Raw genomic sequence first — 16652 nt, 5'->3', positions numbered from 1 at the left:
ATATATATATATATACATACATATATATATATATACACGTATATATATTTATGTAGGTATGTATATTGTATATGTATATTTATAAACAGAATGGAGGCCGATAGAAAGTCTACACCCCCTTTTCAAAGTTTTCACTTTTTGTTGCCCGATAGCCTGGAATGAAATTGCATTAAACCAGACTTTTCACACCTTTATTTACACATCATAACCCACAACTTTCAAGTGAAATACAAATTCTACAAATTTCATAAAATTAATTAAAAATGCAAAACTAGAGTATCTTTGTTGGATAAGTGTCCACCCCCTGAGTTAATACTTTGTGGAAGCACCTTTGACAGCAATTTCAGCTGTGAGTCTGTTGGGATAGGTCTCTACCGACTTTGCACACCTTGATTGGGTAATATTTGCCCATTCTTCTGTACAAAACTGTTCAAGCTCAGACAAGTTGTGTGGGGAGCATTCATTGACAGCAATCTTCAAGTGATGCCACAGATTTTCGATTGGATTTAGGTCGTGGCTTTGACTGGGCCACTTAAGGACATTTATCTTTTTCTTCCTTAGCCCCTCCAGTGTAGCTTTGGCTGTGTGCTTCGAGTCGTTGTAATGCTGAAAAGTGAACTTCCATCCCAATTTCAGCTTTCTTGCAGACTGCAGCAGGTTTTCCTCTAGGAATTTTCTGGATTTTGTTTCATCTGTTTTCCCTTCTATCCTGAAAGTGCCCCAGTCACTGCTGATGAGAAACATCCCCTTACCATGACGCTTCATACCAAGCTTCACAGTAGGGATGGTGTTCTTTGGGTGATGTGCTGTGTTGGGTTTGCACCAAACATAACGTTTTGCATTTAGGCCAAAAATATCCATCTTGGTATTGTCAGACCATAAAACGTTTTGCCACATGGGTTCAGAATCTCCAGAGTGGTTTTCTGCATACCTTAAACGGGATTAAAGCTGGGCTTTTTATGCTTCCGCCGACAAAGTCGACGGAGGCATTATGTTTTCAAGTTTTCCGTCCGGCTGTCCGTCCATCTGTGGTTTTCGTTACCGCGATAACTTGAGAACAGCTAAAGGGATCTTAGTCAAACTTGGCACAGGTATGTATTGTTACGGATTCGTCACTTCCACCCTTTGTTGTTATTATGTACTTGTAGGATTTTTAGTTTCAGGTAATATTGTTGTTAAGATTTTTGTGTGAAATGGAGATGACTTTAGTAAAAAGTAAAAATAAATGTTTGTGCAGGAAAAAGGAAAACGCGGCAAAGAAACCAGAAGAGAAGAGGGGAGAGACTAGACGGCCATGAGAGATACAGCCGTGAGTTGCATCGAGGCTGCGAGCAGACTTTTTTGATATTGGTCGCGAATGAGTTGAGGCTTCCTGTGAAAGGGATTGCCCACGACATCGTTCTATCTTTTGAATGCAATTAAACATGCATCTCCGGTTTTATTACCCAAGCGTGAGTTATTGTTGGTGGGAAAGCAAGAGCCTCCATTACAGGCCGATCTGCGATTTTGTCCTCGAAGAGGCTGTCTGCTTGGTGCATCATGTTTGGTCGTTGGGATTCCCATATCAACATCACCGTGTTAATTGCCTTTGGTTTCCATATCGGCTTAATTCCCATATCTACATCATTGTGTTGATCGTCGTTGGTTTCCATATCGGTTAAATTCCCATATCAACCACTCACCTCGTAACTCCTCATCTGCCGCCATGCCAATACCTGCCTGTTCTTGTCGTTCTGCACGACTTCAACCTTCACCCCGCATGGGGATTTGTGCACGGACTTTGGGAGTGTTACATTCCATTCACGTTTGGCATATCGTGAGTTTATTGCTTTGAGAGCATTGGGGAATGATGGTACCATCATAGGTATTGTTCATTTGATGCAAGTGATATTTTCATTGTACTTTCTGCAAGAGTGTTATTATTGTGTATGTGAGAGTTTTGAATACAATTACTTGTTTTGTTCTACACAATTGCATTGGTGTGGTTTTACCCTGGTTTATAAGAACACTCAAAATAACAAATCTTTCTGCTGCGTTCCATCTCAAGACTCTGGGGGCACCGTAACAGGAGTTTGGGGAGGTAACACATAACAATATAATGAGGTAAAGATGAACTGATTAGATTTTGGGGTCACGAGGTCAAAGGGCAAAGGTCAGAGGTCATGTTAGGTAAAAGTTCTGTTACCACAATAACTTGTGAACCAGTGATGGGATTCTGACCAAATTTCGTACACTTATGTAGAATGATGTAAATATGAACTGAATAGATTTTGGAGTCAAAGTCAAAGGTCAAAGTCTGTAATAGGTCTATAACTTGAGAATGGCTGAAGTGATCTAATTAAAACTTGGTACAGGTATTGTTACGAATTCGGCACTTATTATTATTATTGCTGTTATTATTATTATTGTGGGTTCTAAGTATTATGGGTATTGTTGTTTAAGGGAAATGGTTATTGTGGTTAAAAGGTTAAAAGCGCTCATGGTAAAAATGAGACAGGAAATCGGATCGTGACCCGGAAGAAAAAGGCGTTGAAGTAGAAGAAGAAGGCAGAGGACAAAAAAAGGACTTGCAGAGGACAAAAAAGCTCTGTACGGAGCGTGGTTGAGTGAACATTGCGAGTGGACTTTGAGTCCTTGAAAGGAAGTTCGAGCGATAGGTGATATCGCCGGAGTATTGTGGAGCCTGCGTAGACGGGTATCGGCATTGCGATTCCGGAGAATCCTTGCCTAGAAGCTCTGGCTCGAGTGAGGGCCGTCCGCCATTTCGCCCCGCGCTACCTTCATCGGAAAAGGTTTTGGTCGCGTCGGCTGGGCTTATCCCCCGGTGGTTTGCCGAAGACAGCTGTACAATAAAGCGGCATCTGAAGATTGCACTGCGGTTCGCTGATTGAAGGGTGCAGATGCACGTCTGGATGGCGTCTTTGGGAGTTGCCTTTCTACCACGAGTTTGCTGGATGTTGGACCACGTGACTTCTGTGTCGCTTCGACCGTCTACGCCTAGGTTGCTCTTGATTGGACATTGTTCCAACGATCACCGGAGCACATCAACTTCGCCTTGGAGGGTTATAGAGACATTGAGGAGGGCTCGGTTCCGTTTCCTGGGAGGGCCGTGAGTTTGGGGTTAAGTTACCATCTTAAGATATTGCTTGTATTGTATTGTATTTATGGTATTGTATTGTATTATTCCCGTGTGATTTTTAATACATTATTTTGGTTGATACCCTTTGGTGTGGTTTCGATCTGGATTTTGACATGGAGTAATATATTATTTTTCTGCCGTGATTCCTCCCGGGGTTCGGAGGTATACCGAGACCAGGAGGTCGGGGAGGAACACGTAAGAGAAATTGGGGGCTCGTCCGATTGACTCATGGGCTCGAAATTGGGTCTGCGTCCGGGATCTAAAATTCCCTAAATTTAGTCCGGGAAAGAATTCCCTAACATTCCCAGAATTCCAAAATTTGGAACTTGTTCCTACATTCCCAAATTTTTCCAAAAACAACAACAAAAAAAAATTTGTTTTTTTAAATTTCTTGTGTGAAGGTTAACAGGTGTTAACAATAGTCACCATGGAGTTTGATGCAGAGAAGTTTGCAGTGACCCTTAGTGAAGCACAGTTCAGAGCGTTAGTAAAATCGGACCTCTTGAAATTGGCCAAACATTTTAGCTTGGAGGTCCGAACTAATATGAGGAAGGCAGAGATGCAGACAGTGGTGATACAATCTATGGTGGGATTAGGAACATGGGAAGAGGTAGCCTGGGATTGGTTACCTGAGGAACCAGAAGATGTGGAGCTCTGGAAACTGGAGTTGCAATTACTGAGCCAGGAAAGGGAAAAAGCAGAGGAAAGGAGAGCTGCAAGGGAACTCGAAGAAAGAAAAGCAGAGGAAAGGAGAGTGGAACGAGAACTCCAGGAAAGGTTAAAAGCAGAGGAAAGGAAAGCAGAAAAGGAAAGAGCAGAACAGGAACGAGAACTCCAGGAAAGGTTAAAAGGAGAGGAAAGGAAAGCAGAAAAGGAAAGAGCACAACAGGAACGAGAACTCCAGGAAAGGATAGAAAGGATGAAAGCAGATGAAAGGAGAGTGGCAAGGGAACTCGAAGCTGAGGAGAAAAAAGCTGAAAGGGAGTTAAAGGCACACGAAATGGCGCTTCAGCAGGAAATTAAAGCCAAGGAGCTGGATTTAATGAGAGAACAAGGAGAGGTACCATCCATGCCGACTGGTTCGACAACTAGTCAGAACACCTGGGATGTTGGCAGACATGTGAGGCTGGTTCCACCCTTCAATGAAAAGGAGGTAGCCAATTTTTTTTCACACTTTGAGAAAGTGGCTCAACTGCTAAATTGGCCTGAGGAGTCCTGGACCATATTAATGCAAAGTGTTCTGGTGGGTAAAGCTCAAGATATTTATTCGGCTTTACCGATTGACCAATGTGCAGATTATGTGGTATTGAAGAAAAACATTCTCAAGGCCTATGAATTGGTCCCGGAAGTTTACCGGCAAAAATTCCGGAATGCCAGGAGGAGGGAGAGTGAGACCCATGTGGAGTTTGCCAGAATGAAAGAAACCATGTTTGATAGGTGGTGTGATTCAAAAGGGGTTGGGAAAGACTTCGAACTATTACGACAATTGATCCTGGTGGAGGAATTCCAGCAGTGTGTCCACGTGGACATTAAAGTACATCTGGAGGAAAGGAAAGTACCAAAGTTATATGAGGTGGCAACCATGGCAGATGACTATGCCTTAACCCACAGGATGGGGTTCCACAAGCCTAACTTCTCGCCTAGACCTAGCCTAGGGAGCTATGGTACCTCAGGGGCGGAGAACGAAAATTCATGGGGGCGGCCTCGAGATGACTATGAGGACCACTCTGATACCACGACTTCATGAAATCATAAGACAACAGTTCCAAGGCAGACGTATCCTCCGGGGGGCTCGAGGCAGACCACAAGGTTCTTCTCCGGGCCTACTTGCACTTTTTGCCATAAACCTGGACACTTGATGTCCCAGTGTTACACCATGAAAAGGGAAAATCAGGAGCGGAGTTCGACTAGTACAACTCCAAATGCAATGGCCATTGTGAGACATCGCCCTCAAAAGGGTTACCAACCATTTATTTCAGAGGGGTTTGTGTCACTGGATGGAGCCTCGACTAACCGGAGACCTGTGAGGGTATTGAGGGACACAGGAGCACATCAATCTTTAATGCTTGAAGGCATCTTGCCGTTGTCAGAGGAGACGGCAACTGGTGATAGTGTTCGTTTACAGGGGATTGGTATCTGTGTTCGTGCTCCACTTCATGTCATCCATTTGGAGTCCGATTTGGTGTCAGGACTGGTCACCGTCGGTTTCCAAGCCACGCTTCCTGTAGAGGGAGTATCTGTTGTTATCGGGAATGATTTGGCTGGTGATCAAGTTTATGGTAACCCGATGGTTGTTAAAAAGCCCAGTAGGGAAAATAACACCACACCAGTTAGGGATGGCGACAAATTTAGCAAGTTATTTGTCGGTGGACTGAACTTCAAAACAAAGGAAGATGTTCTGGAGTCTGCCTTCAGCAAATATGGACCGCTTTTGGAAGTGCTGCTGATAAAAGCCAAGGAGACACAAAAGTCAAGAGGGTTTGGCTTTGTCACGTTTGAAAACTCAAAGGACGCCAGAGAGGCAGAAAAGGATCTGAATAGCAAGGAGTTGGAGGGTCGGACCATAACAGTAGGGAAGGCATTTCATAGGTGTAGTGGGATCTACAGAAGAGGCCCACGGAGTCGTAGTTTTGGTTGTGGTCGCAATCGATATTATCATGGAGCCTCCCAGAGTTACGGCAACCCCTGAAGGAAGGATTATCCGAGCAGTGGCCGAGAAGGAGACCGCTATTCATGTGACTACCGTGACAAGTGGTCCAACCGTGATTGTTAGGAAAGTTAGAAAGAGTTGAAGCACTGAATGCTGCGGAGCAGCCGAGCCAAGATTCCTACACGGATTAACCGTGAACGCCACGTTCCTAAAGGCGTCCAGGTAGTGAACTTCCCTACACGGATTAACCGTGAACGCCATGTTCCTAAAGGCGTCCATGTAGTGAACTTCCTTACACGGATTAACCGTGAACTCCACGTTCCTAAAGGCGTCCATGTAGTGAATACTTCCAGGCCTCACGACCCAACCACCATGGAACCTGGCTTTCAGCTCGGCCTCCCGGGGAAAAGTGCTGGAGATTTGCTTGACTTTGGGTTTTTGAGTACTACCCCTTAACCTTCATTCAAAAGAAACGAAATGTAAAATCAGAGGGTGATGAGATGGAGTTTGGCTTTGCAAGAGTCCAACGGGGAAATTGAACATGTAAAGGGCAGGGACAATGTCGTGGCTGACGCTTTGTCCAGAGTCAATTAATGTTGGAAATCTCTGTGGTTTGTTCGAAGTTTGTGGCTTTATTTTTGGGAGATATTAATTGCTGCTCACGGGAATTGGTGACTTGGGGTTGTGAGTTTACTTTTGTTTGTTTAAAGAGTTTGCCGGCAAAGAAAGTTTTTGCTGTGTTCAAACCTTCTTTCTTGAGGGGGGGAAGTGTTACGGATTCGGCACTTATTATTATTATTGCTGTTATTATTATTATTGCTGTTATTATTATTGTGGGTTCTAAGTATTATGGGTATTGTTGTTTAAGGGAAATGGTTATTGTGGTTAAAAGGTTAAAAGCGCTCATGGTAAAAATGAGACAGGAAATCGGATCGTGACCCGGAAGAAAAAGGCGTTGAAGAAGAAGAAGAAGGCAGAGGACAAAAAAAGGACTTGCCGTGAAGCTCTGTACGGAGCGTGGTTGAGCGAACGTTGCGAGTGGACTTTGAGTCCTTGAAAGGAAGTTCGAGCGATAGGTGATATCGCCGGAGTATTGTCGAGCCTGCGTAGACGGGTATCGGCATTGAGATTCCGGAGAATACTTGCCTAGGAGCTCTGGCTCGAGTGAGGGCCGTCCGCCATTTCACCCCGCGCGCTACCTTCATCGGAAAAGGTTTTGGTCGCGTTGGCTGGGCTTATCCTCCGGTGGTTTGCCGGGGACAGCTGTACAATAAAGCGGCGTCTGAAGATTGCACTGCAGTTCGCTGATTGAACAGTGCAGGTGCACGTTTGGATCGTGTCTTTGGGAGTTGCCTTTCTACCACGAGTTTGCTGGGTGTTGGACCACGTGACTTCTGTGTCGCTTCGACCGTCTACGCCTCGGTTGCTCTTGATTGGACATTGTTCCAACGATCACAGGAGCGCATCAACTTCGCCTTGGAGGGTTATAGAGACATTGAGGAGGGCTCGGTTCCATTTCCTGGGAGGGCCGTGAGTTTGGGGTTAAGTTACCATCTTAAGATATTGCTTATATTGTATTGTATTTATGGTATTGTATTGTATTATTCCCGTGTGATTTTTAATACATTATTTTGGTTGATACCCATTGGTGTGGTTTCGATCTGGATTTTGACACGGAGTAATATATTATTTTTCTGCCGTGCTTCCTCCCGGGGTTCGGAGGTATACCGAGACCAGGAGGTTGGGGAGGAACACGTAACAGTATGTGTAATATTGTAAAGATTAACTGGTTAGATGTTGGGTTCAAGAGGTCAAAGGTTAAAGGTCAAAGTATGTGATAAAAAGAAGCTGTGCTGAAAAAGAAAAAAAGAAAAAAAAAAGGTCTATAACTTGAGAATGGCTAAAGGGATCTAATTCAAACTTGGTACAGATATGTATAATGATGTAAGTATTAACTGATTAGATGTTCAGGGTCCCAAGGTCAAAGGCCAAAGGTCAGAGGTCATGTCAGGTAAAAATGTGAGAACTTGTGAACAGCTGAAGGGATTTAAATTAAAACTTGGTACAGGTGTATATAATGATGTAAACATGAACTGATTACATTTTGGGGTCAATAGATCAAAGGTCAGAGGTCATGTCAGGTAAAAATGTGCTAACTTGGGCACAGCTGAATGGATTTAAATCAAACTTGAGACAAGTATTATAATGATGTAATAATGTGGGCGGAGGCATATCAGTTGACGAAATGATGTCGAAGAGTGCCATTCTAGTTTGAGTAATGGATTCCTTCTTGCCACCCTACCGTACAGACCAGATTTTCAGAGTGCGTTGGATATTATCGTCACATGCACACAGTGACCAGTCTTTTCCATAAAGGCCTGTTGTCTCTTTCAAAGTTGCCATTGGCCTCTCTGATCAGTCTCCTCCTTGCTTGGTCATCCAGTTTTGAGGGACGGCCTGATATAGGCAGGGTTTGGTTGTACCATATGCTGCCACTTCTTAATGATCCCTTTTCGCCTGAAAAGTGCCCTCATGATTCCTTCTATCCTAATGATTGTCTTGACTGTGCCCCAAGTCATATTGAAGTCCTTTGAAATATTTTTTATACCCATCCCATGATCTGTGTCTTTCCACAACTTTATCCCGGAGGTCTTTTGAGAGGTCCTTGGTGCTCATGGTTGAGTCTTTACTGTGAACTGCACTACCCCACAGAGGAAACCTACAGGATCAGCTGATTTTATTCTGAAGTAATCAGAATCACTACAATTTAACACGGGTGGAGGCCAATTAACTTGGTGTGTGACTTTGAAGGTGATTGGTTATACTGAGCTAAGTTATAATTGCTATTATAATGGTGGTGGATGGACACTTATCCAACCACAATATTCTCGTTTTGCATTTTTGATTAATTTTCTGAAATTTGTCGAATTTGTTTTGTACTTGGAGGTTGTGGGTTACAATGTGTAAATAAAGGTGGAAAAGTCTGTTTTAATGCAATTTAATTCGATGTTATAAAGCATCTATAAGTATCCACCTTCGTGTGTGTGGGTGTGTGTGTGTGTGTGTGTGTGTGTGTGTGTGTGTGTGTGTGTGTGTGTGTGTGTGTGTGTGTGTGTGTGTATTTCCCAAATTACCCGAGATTTATAACGAGAACAGCCCTGATAAACGATTTTGTAGGTGATGACTTCATTGGTACCCAAGACTGAAGCTCGGACTCTCAGGGTGTTTTACATTTTAAAATGGAGTCTTGTGTAACCTTAACTAACCTCGAAGAATCTAACGATTTTTCCGAATGAGATACACCAGCTTCTCTCTCTATTGTCAATGGAAGCACACTTGACATCATACATGGCCACATGAGGCACAATGAATATTTAATATATATATCAGGGACATCTGACTGACAGTTAACCTATTGCATTTGATTCCTAACTATCAAATCATTATCCATAGCACAATACTAACAACAACAAAATTTAATTTTGCATTATGTTCTCCACACTATATGTATATATTGTAGGCCTACATTAATTTGAAATTTCGTGTACCATTTTAATTGTGTCTTTGTGACCTTGTCTTTCATGAGCTGTTAGGTTTAGGGTTAGGGTTACTATTGCAGTTCTTCCCTAGATGCTAGTTTGTGCTGAGAAGTATGCATACATACATAAACTTGATTGAAAATTGAAAATTGCATTTATGGCTATGAGAACAAGCATTCTGAGTATTGCGCTGCAATACATGTCTCCTACCGGCAGTCTGTCGTCCGGAAAACTGTTGGGGAAATGACACGTATTGCACTCTGTGAATTATATAATTACCAACTCACGGTCTGAGGTAACTCGGCTAAAGATTATCCGATTTGCACCAAATAAAGTTCATGAATGGTTGTACAGACCCCTACTTCTCACTAAAATGGGAAAAAGAATGTAAATCGGAGTTAAAATAAGCCCGCAAGGTCGCTCCCTGGAGCAGCCTGCACGTCTGGCACTGTGTGAATTATATGATTACCAACTCACGGTCTGAGGTAACTCGGCTAAAAATTATCCAATTTGCATCAAATAAAGTTTATGAATGGTTTCACAGACCCCTACTTCTCACTAAAAGTGGAAACAGAATGTAAATTGGAGTTAAAACAAGGAATATTAACAGCTTTGACACTTACCACACTCCAAATTATAGTCCAGAAAACTGTTGGGGAAATTACTAAAGTTCAAAGTGCCATAACTTTGTCAAAAATGATCGAAGCGTCGTGAAGTTCGAACTTGATCTGTAACTTATCATGAGGAAACCATGTACCAAGTTTGAAATCATTCGCATTAAGAGTTTATAAAAAAAAGTCCGGAAAGCTGTTCTTTGCGTGACGGACTGACGGACTGACAGACTGAGGTGCAAACCTATAGTCCCCTCCGGTGTACACCGGTAGGGGGACTAACAAGCATCCTGAGTATTGCGCTGCAATACATGTCTGCTACCGGCAGTCTGTCGTCTGGAAAACTGTTGAGGAAATTACCAAAGTTCAAAGTGCCATAACTTTGTAAAAAGAGGATCGAAACGTCGTGAAGTTCGAACTTGATATGTAACTTATCATAAGGAAACCATGTACCAAGTTTGAAATCATTAGCATTAAGAGTTTAGAAAAAAGTCCGGAAAACTGTTCTTTGCGTGACGGACAGACAGACAGACAGACAGACAGACAGACAGACTGACAGACTGACGGACGGAGTGCAAACCAATCGTCCCCTCCGGTGTACACCGGTAGGGGACTAATAAATAAGAACATTAATTATTTAAAGCTTCCAGAAATTAATGAGCAGTCAATAATCTGGTTTGTCTTATGACCCATACTCGAATTTACTTTAGAAAACATAGCAATTCCTGCTTTAAATAAAACATGTACGGTATGTAAAACACCACGTGGCATCCATCAGCTCAGCACAAAAGGGTCACTGCTTATTTATTTTTTTGTGGTCGAAAATCACAGGTGGTCAGAAAAGAGAAAGTTTGCCACTTTACGCACTGGACGGTTGAAACAAAACCCGCAGTAGTAGCTTCGATAACAGTAGGCCAGGCTTACACCGAGAATTGCCGGCGCCTTGGCATAAGGCCTTCTCGTTAAGGCCGACAACGGCAGCGCCCAGGCAATCTTGGACAATAAACCCTCATCCTTTCTCCCTGGGGCAGGGAAAGAAGGCGAGCCAGAGCTCCTCTACGGTGCAGAATAGACCAAACAAATTACAGGCACAGCACAGCGCCTCTGGAAATGGCCGTTGGCAGACGCGGGCCTGTGGGGGCCTGGGCTTCGTGACACTTTCTCAGAGATCCAAATTAGTTTGCCGGAGGTCAGGCTCTCTTCTGTTACTCCATAACAGGCTGGAGCAGCCAGGTGCGCACGGCCCTGGCGGTGCGAGTCGCATCCGATCGGTGCGAGTTGTAGAACCGAAAATTGTCTCAATATATTCAGAAAAATCTCCGACACCGCTGTAAGATCCTGCTCACAGCCCCTGGCTCCTGTAATCTCAGGAATAGCGTTTATTTTTAGCTCGGTTGGAGGGATTATGTACAGATTTAAGTCTGCACATCCTGAGCCTCGGATGGACGAGTTAAGTGGACATCAAGTGAGGATTATGTCTGCTCAAAGGCTTTCGACTGTCATTAAGTCAAGGTGAATTCAAACAATGGATCTGTCTACAGGTGCAGTGCCGTGAAATGGATAATTATGTCGTGTTTTCCACAGACAATAAGAGACCAGGAAAGACAAGACGTGGCTGCCTCCCCAGAAATTACTACGTAATTCACGGAAATTGCTTTTGTGACTGAACGGGGCATGCTTGTTTTGTGCAGTATAAGGAAGTAAATTTCAAAACACAATATTGATCAGATTTAATAATGATCTTTTCATTGGAGCTTAGTTTCCTTCGAACAACCCAACTGTTCAATCTTCACAGATGAAATGTTGGCCTGATAAGATAGGTTTTCCGAGTATATTTATTGTATACATTGTCAAGGGTCGTGGAACAGTTAGTACACCAAACCGATCAACATATAACAGGACAAAAGGAACAGGAGAGATAGGGGGACACCAACAGCAGAATTGAAGGACAATGTAGAGGGGGATTTGGACAAGAAATGAGTGTGGGGAGGAATGGGGAGGCAGAAAAGGATGCATGAAGTGGACAATATGGACACAGAAGGAAAATCGCAGGAGGAACTGGAACGGCACTCAGTAAAGAGCTTACCTCCACCTGGTTGGCCAGATCACTCAATGGTGAAGAATCACTTTAAAAATTCTACGAGCTGGATCCGGATCATCAAATTTTCAACAAAGCATTATTATGATAATGCGGAGAAAACAGTTTAATAATTTTGTCAAAAGGTCAAAGGTCAGCGTCACGTAAAAACATCAGGTTCCATCCAATTGACCTGGAATTTCAATTTACCATTTGAGTTTTGTCATCAAATTTTCAACAAAGCTTTACTATGAAAATATGGAGAAGGCAAATTAATAATTTTGTCAAAGGGTCAAAAGGTCAAAGGTCAGCTTCACATAAAATCGTCAATTTCCATGCGATTGAACTAAAATTTTAAGAATTTGCATATTGTGTCACAAAATTGGTTGACCAATCAAAAGCTAGGAGCTTATTATATTTTAGATCTGAAGCTCAAAGGTCAAGGCTGCATAAAATCATCAATGTTCATTTTGTATTTTTTTTTTTACTGTTTTCGTTATTTTGAGCATACGGAAGAGGAATAACCAAATTCTTTCACATAGTCGCATAACCGAATAGTTTCAAAAAAATTCAGAATGACAATGACATTCTTGTGTAAAAAAAAATATATATATATATACATATATATATATATATATATATATATATATATATATATATATATATATATATAATTATATATGTAGGTGTTTGTGACAATATACATAATCGTGTCTGCGGAAAAGATTTGCGGAAATTTGTGATTTGCGGAAAAGGTACTGACCACATAATGCAGGTGGAGGTGTGTACGCCAGTACCATATTCAAATACGAAGACCATGGTAGAGAGGATACATACAGAATATTCCATCTTTAATAACTTTTACTTTCATTCGGTGTCATTTCCAATCGAAATGTGGCTCGAATCCCTTTTTTCATTGCCTCCATGGATTTACCCGAATGAGAAGTGCGACTCACGCAGACCCTTCGGTATCCGGGTGGTGAAGCAACAAGCACCTTATCATTTCATTTCCAGCAGCTAATGCAGTGAGCTCCTTTGGTGCTTGCGGTACCTATCAGCCCAGACCTGGAACTATCAGAACCCCCACCAACCCAAGACCCCACCCCAACCCTCCTCCTCGGAGCACGAGCCAGGGTCTGGGGGAGTCATGTGGGGATGTTAGAGGAAGTGCGCCAATAGGAGCGCACGTTTCAGGCCAAAGTATGTCCAATGCACGGACAAGGCAGCCTGGAGCTGGCTGTGCCGTCTGCTTATTGCACCTGCCATGTCTACCGGTCCACTAAACATCTTGACATTTGCGAAATGGCTCGTTCATTAACAACCGCAGGTCCCCTGTTCATTCTAGCTGATACGTTTTTAAACTAAAGCGAAACTCAGGCATCTGCAAGGAATAGACGATACATCAAAGCGACACTGAAATCGCCATTACTTGGCATGGTACGACACACATGGGGTTTGAATTTGAAAATGCCCTGATGGCACAGAAACGGAACCTTACGTGAAATACAAGGTGTGTTTAAAATGTTCTAGGAATGGCGTATTCATTGGCACCTTGGAGACACAGAATTTGCTCATTATAAACTTACATGTATGCGCTTGTTGTATGCCTTTAGTTTCAACAACCTGACATTCATTTTTGTTTCAGAATATAATACAAAATTTGGTACGCCGTACAATTATTATCGTACTAAAATTGAGCATCATGGGAAATGCCATCAAATGTTTATGCAAAGAAGTTGCAAGCTCAAAAAAAATCCACCGATGCCTGCGGCCACGTATGGTCAATGTGTAGACACGTGGGCAGCCACGAGTTCCTTCAAGAAGATTCAATATTATGCCAATCTCATTGCAAAACATTGCAGCAAGCCACCAAGGACAAAAGGGGTGTTGCGCAAAAGTGTTCTCCTCCTGCAGGACAACGCACCTTTACGCAAGACCTACAATTGATGGCTTTGGGTTTAAGCAGCTGAATCACCAATGGAGCAGCAGCTGAAGCGGTGCTTCACTCAACTCTTTGGGGGAAGTGGGTGGCCAGGCTTGACGTTCGACACAAGGTGGCAGGAATTTAGCATTTGTTCAGGATGCAGACAATAACTCAAGCTGATTGTTTTTCAGGTCAAAGGTCAAGGTTGCGTAAAATTGCCAATTTCCACCTGATGACAAAACAAATAATCACATAACATAACTCCAAAAAGTATGTAAGCAAGGTAGGGATGATCATAAGAAATGATTCTGTGAAACCTTCCCTACATCGTTCTTTGAATAATGATTGTCCAAGTCTCCAAATCTCCAAATTTCAACACCTCCAAATCCAAAATGAGTCCTTCAAGGCAACCTGGGCCACTCCCTCACACATCCTCCTTCTTTCTGTTCCACACACTCCTAGTCGAGCAAGAAATGCATAAAATGAATTTCCAATATACCCTCTGCACCCCACCTCAAATGGCTGACAAGAAACTCTGCCCTGCTGATCACCACTCACAAGCTTTGCAGTCAGTAATACTAAAATTAATCGAAGAAGTACACTGACCTTATGACATGACGCTGACATAATGTGCATAAATTATACATAGTGTATTCGGGTTGTCCGTCCGTCCATACGGGCTAAACCTCGTTTTTCTCAGCAACCACTTGTCCAATTGAGACAAAACGTTCACCACAAAACGTTTATCCCATCTCGTCTTCAGTTGTCTTACCCTTCCTCCCGTCCATGGTACACCGAATCTTGTGGTGAGGCAGTTGCCCTGAAACAACTTGCCTTTGCCTCTTGGAAGGCTAATCCAACTGAAGGCAAACTCAGTTCCTTCCACCAAGCTCGGAACAAGTGTGTGTCTACCCTCAGGAGTGCCAGGAAGCACTATCTCTTCTCACTCAAGAACGAACTCTCAAACCTGTCTCCTTCCTCCAAATCCTGGTGGCGTCTGGTCAAATCCGTTTCTGGTGTTTGTTCCCCCTCCATCCCCTCGCTTACCTCAAATGGCCACACAGTTGACATCGCACGTGACAAAGCCGAATGCCTCAACTCTGTGTTTGCCTCAAAATCTTTAGTCCCAAACCCATCTCTCTCTGTTCCCACCTTTCCCAGTCGAACCCAACTGCTCCTGGACTCTGTGTCCTTCTCTCCTGACAAGGTGGAGGAGTTTTTGTCTAACCTCGACTCTGATTCTGCAACTGGACCAGACGGCATCAGCCCACGGGTCCTAAAATCCTGCTCTGCCACTCTATCTCACCCTCTCTCTGTTCTTTTCACCCTATCTTTTGCTCAAGGTCATCTGCCAGCATCCTGGAAATCAGCAAACATTACCGCTTTACACAAAAAGGTGCAAAAACAGATCCTTTTAACTACAGACCAATCAGCCTGCTCCCAATTATCAGCAAAGTCATGGAATCCATCATTGCTTCGTATATGAAATCTTTCCTCTTCTCCAATGGCTTGATCTCTGATCATCAATTTGGATTCAGACCAGGTCACTCTTTTTTTTTTTTTTTTTTTTTTTTTTTGTATACAATATCGAGGCTCGTGAAAGAGCGAACATTTATCACACAGAAAGACAAACCGACACATAAAACATATAACATAGGGAGCGGTAGACAAGATGGGGAGAGAGGGGGAAGGCCACAAACACAACATTTGAGAGCAGGGACCGAGAGACATGGAGACATCGAGAGATCTGAGAGAGGGCGAGGGCTTTGGGGGGGGGGGGGGGGCGTGGGAAGGGGGCAGTGGGAGAGGTATAAAACATATGGACACTGCCAGGACTTCCAGGAAAGAAGTTGGAATTTCAAACAAGGTGGATCTGGGGTGAATTAGCGGGGGTAGAAAAGATCAAGGTTTTGGATGGGGGAAGATAAGAGATGGTGGTGAACAGCTGTTTTAAAGACCTGGAGGGAGGAGTGGGATTGAAGGGAGTGAGGGAGTTTGTTCCAGAGGCGGGAGAAAAGAGGAATGAAAGAGTGAAGGTGAGCGGAGAGCCGAGATTTCGGCAGTTTAACCATCAGAGGGTTGCTGGCAGATCTTGTGCGACCTGTAGGAATATTTGGGGGACAGAGCACAGAGAGAGCTGGGGGTGCAAGGCCGGAGAGGAGTCGGTAGAAGACAGAAAGACCACCTACCTGCCTGCGGTGAGTGAGTGAAAGGCCCTCAGAGATAGCTTCATCGTGGGAGATTCCAATAATTCTGAAAGCTTTGGTTTCAACAGTGTGAAGCCGAGCTAGGTGTGAGGCAGGAGCACCAGCCCATAGGGGAGAACAGTATTCCATTGAGCTGCGGATGAAAGCCTTGTATGTGGTGAGGAGCTCAGGTGTGCCGAGGAAGGACTTCGCACGACGGAGGATGCCGAGTCGGCGACTGGCTTTGGAGGCCAGCTTGGAAATGTGGTTTTCCCAAGAAAGATCATGGCAGATAGTGAGACCCAAAATCTTGAGCGACAGAACTTCTTGGAGAGGATTGTTGAGAAAGTAGATGGGAGGGTTGTCCAGTCGATCTTTTCGGAGAGACATAGTAAGAGTGTGAGATTTGTCAGGATTGAAAGACATGTTCCACTTGTTTGACCAGTCTGTGATTTTGTCCAGGTCTTCAGAGAGTGAGGAGGCAGCAGACTGCCGATCTGAGGGAAGAGGAATGGAGCGGCAGAGA

The sequence above is a fragment of the Myxine glutinosa genome, chromosome 2 (genome assembly GCF_964187855.1).
Source record: "Myxine glutinosa chromosome 2, kmMyxGlut1.1, whole genome shotgun sequence".
NCBI lineage: Eukaryota > Metazoa > Chordata > Myxini > Myxiniformes > Myxinidae > Myxine > Myxine glutinosa.
The sequence above is the reverse complement of the archived record's forward strand: the minus strand, read 5'-3'. Positions refer to the sequence as shown.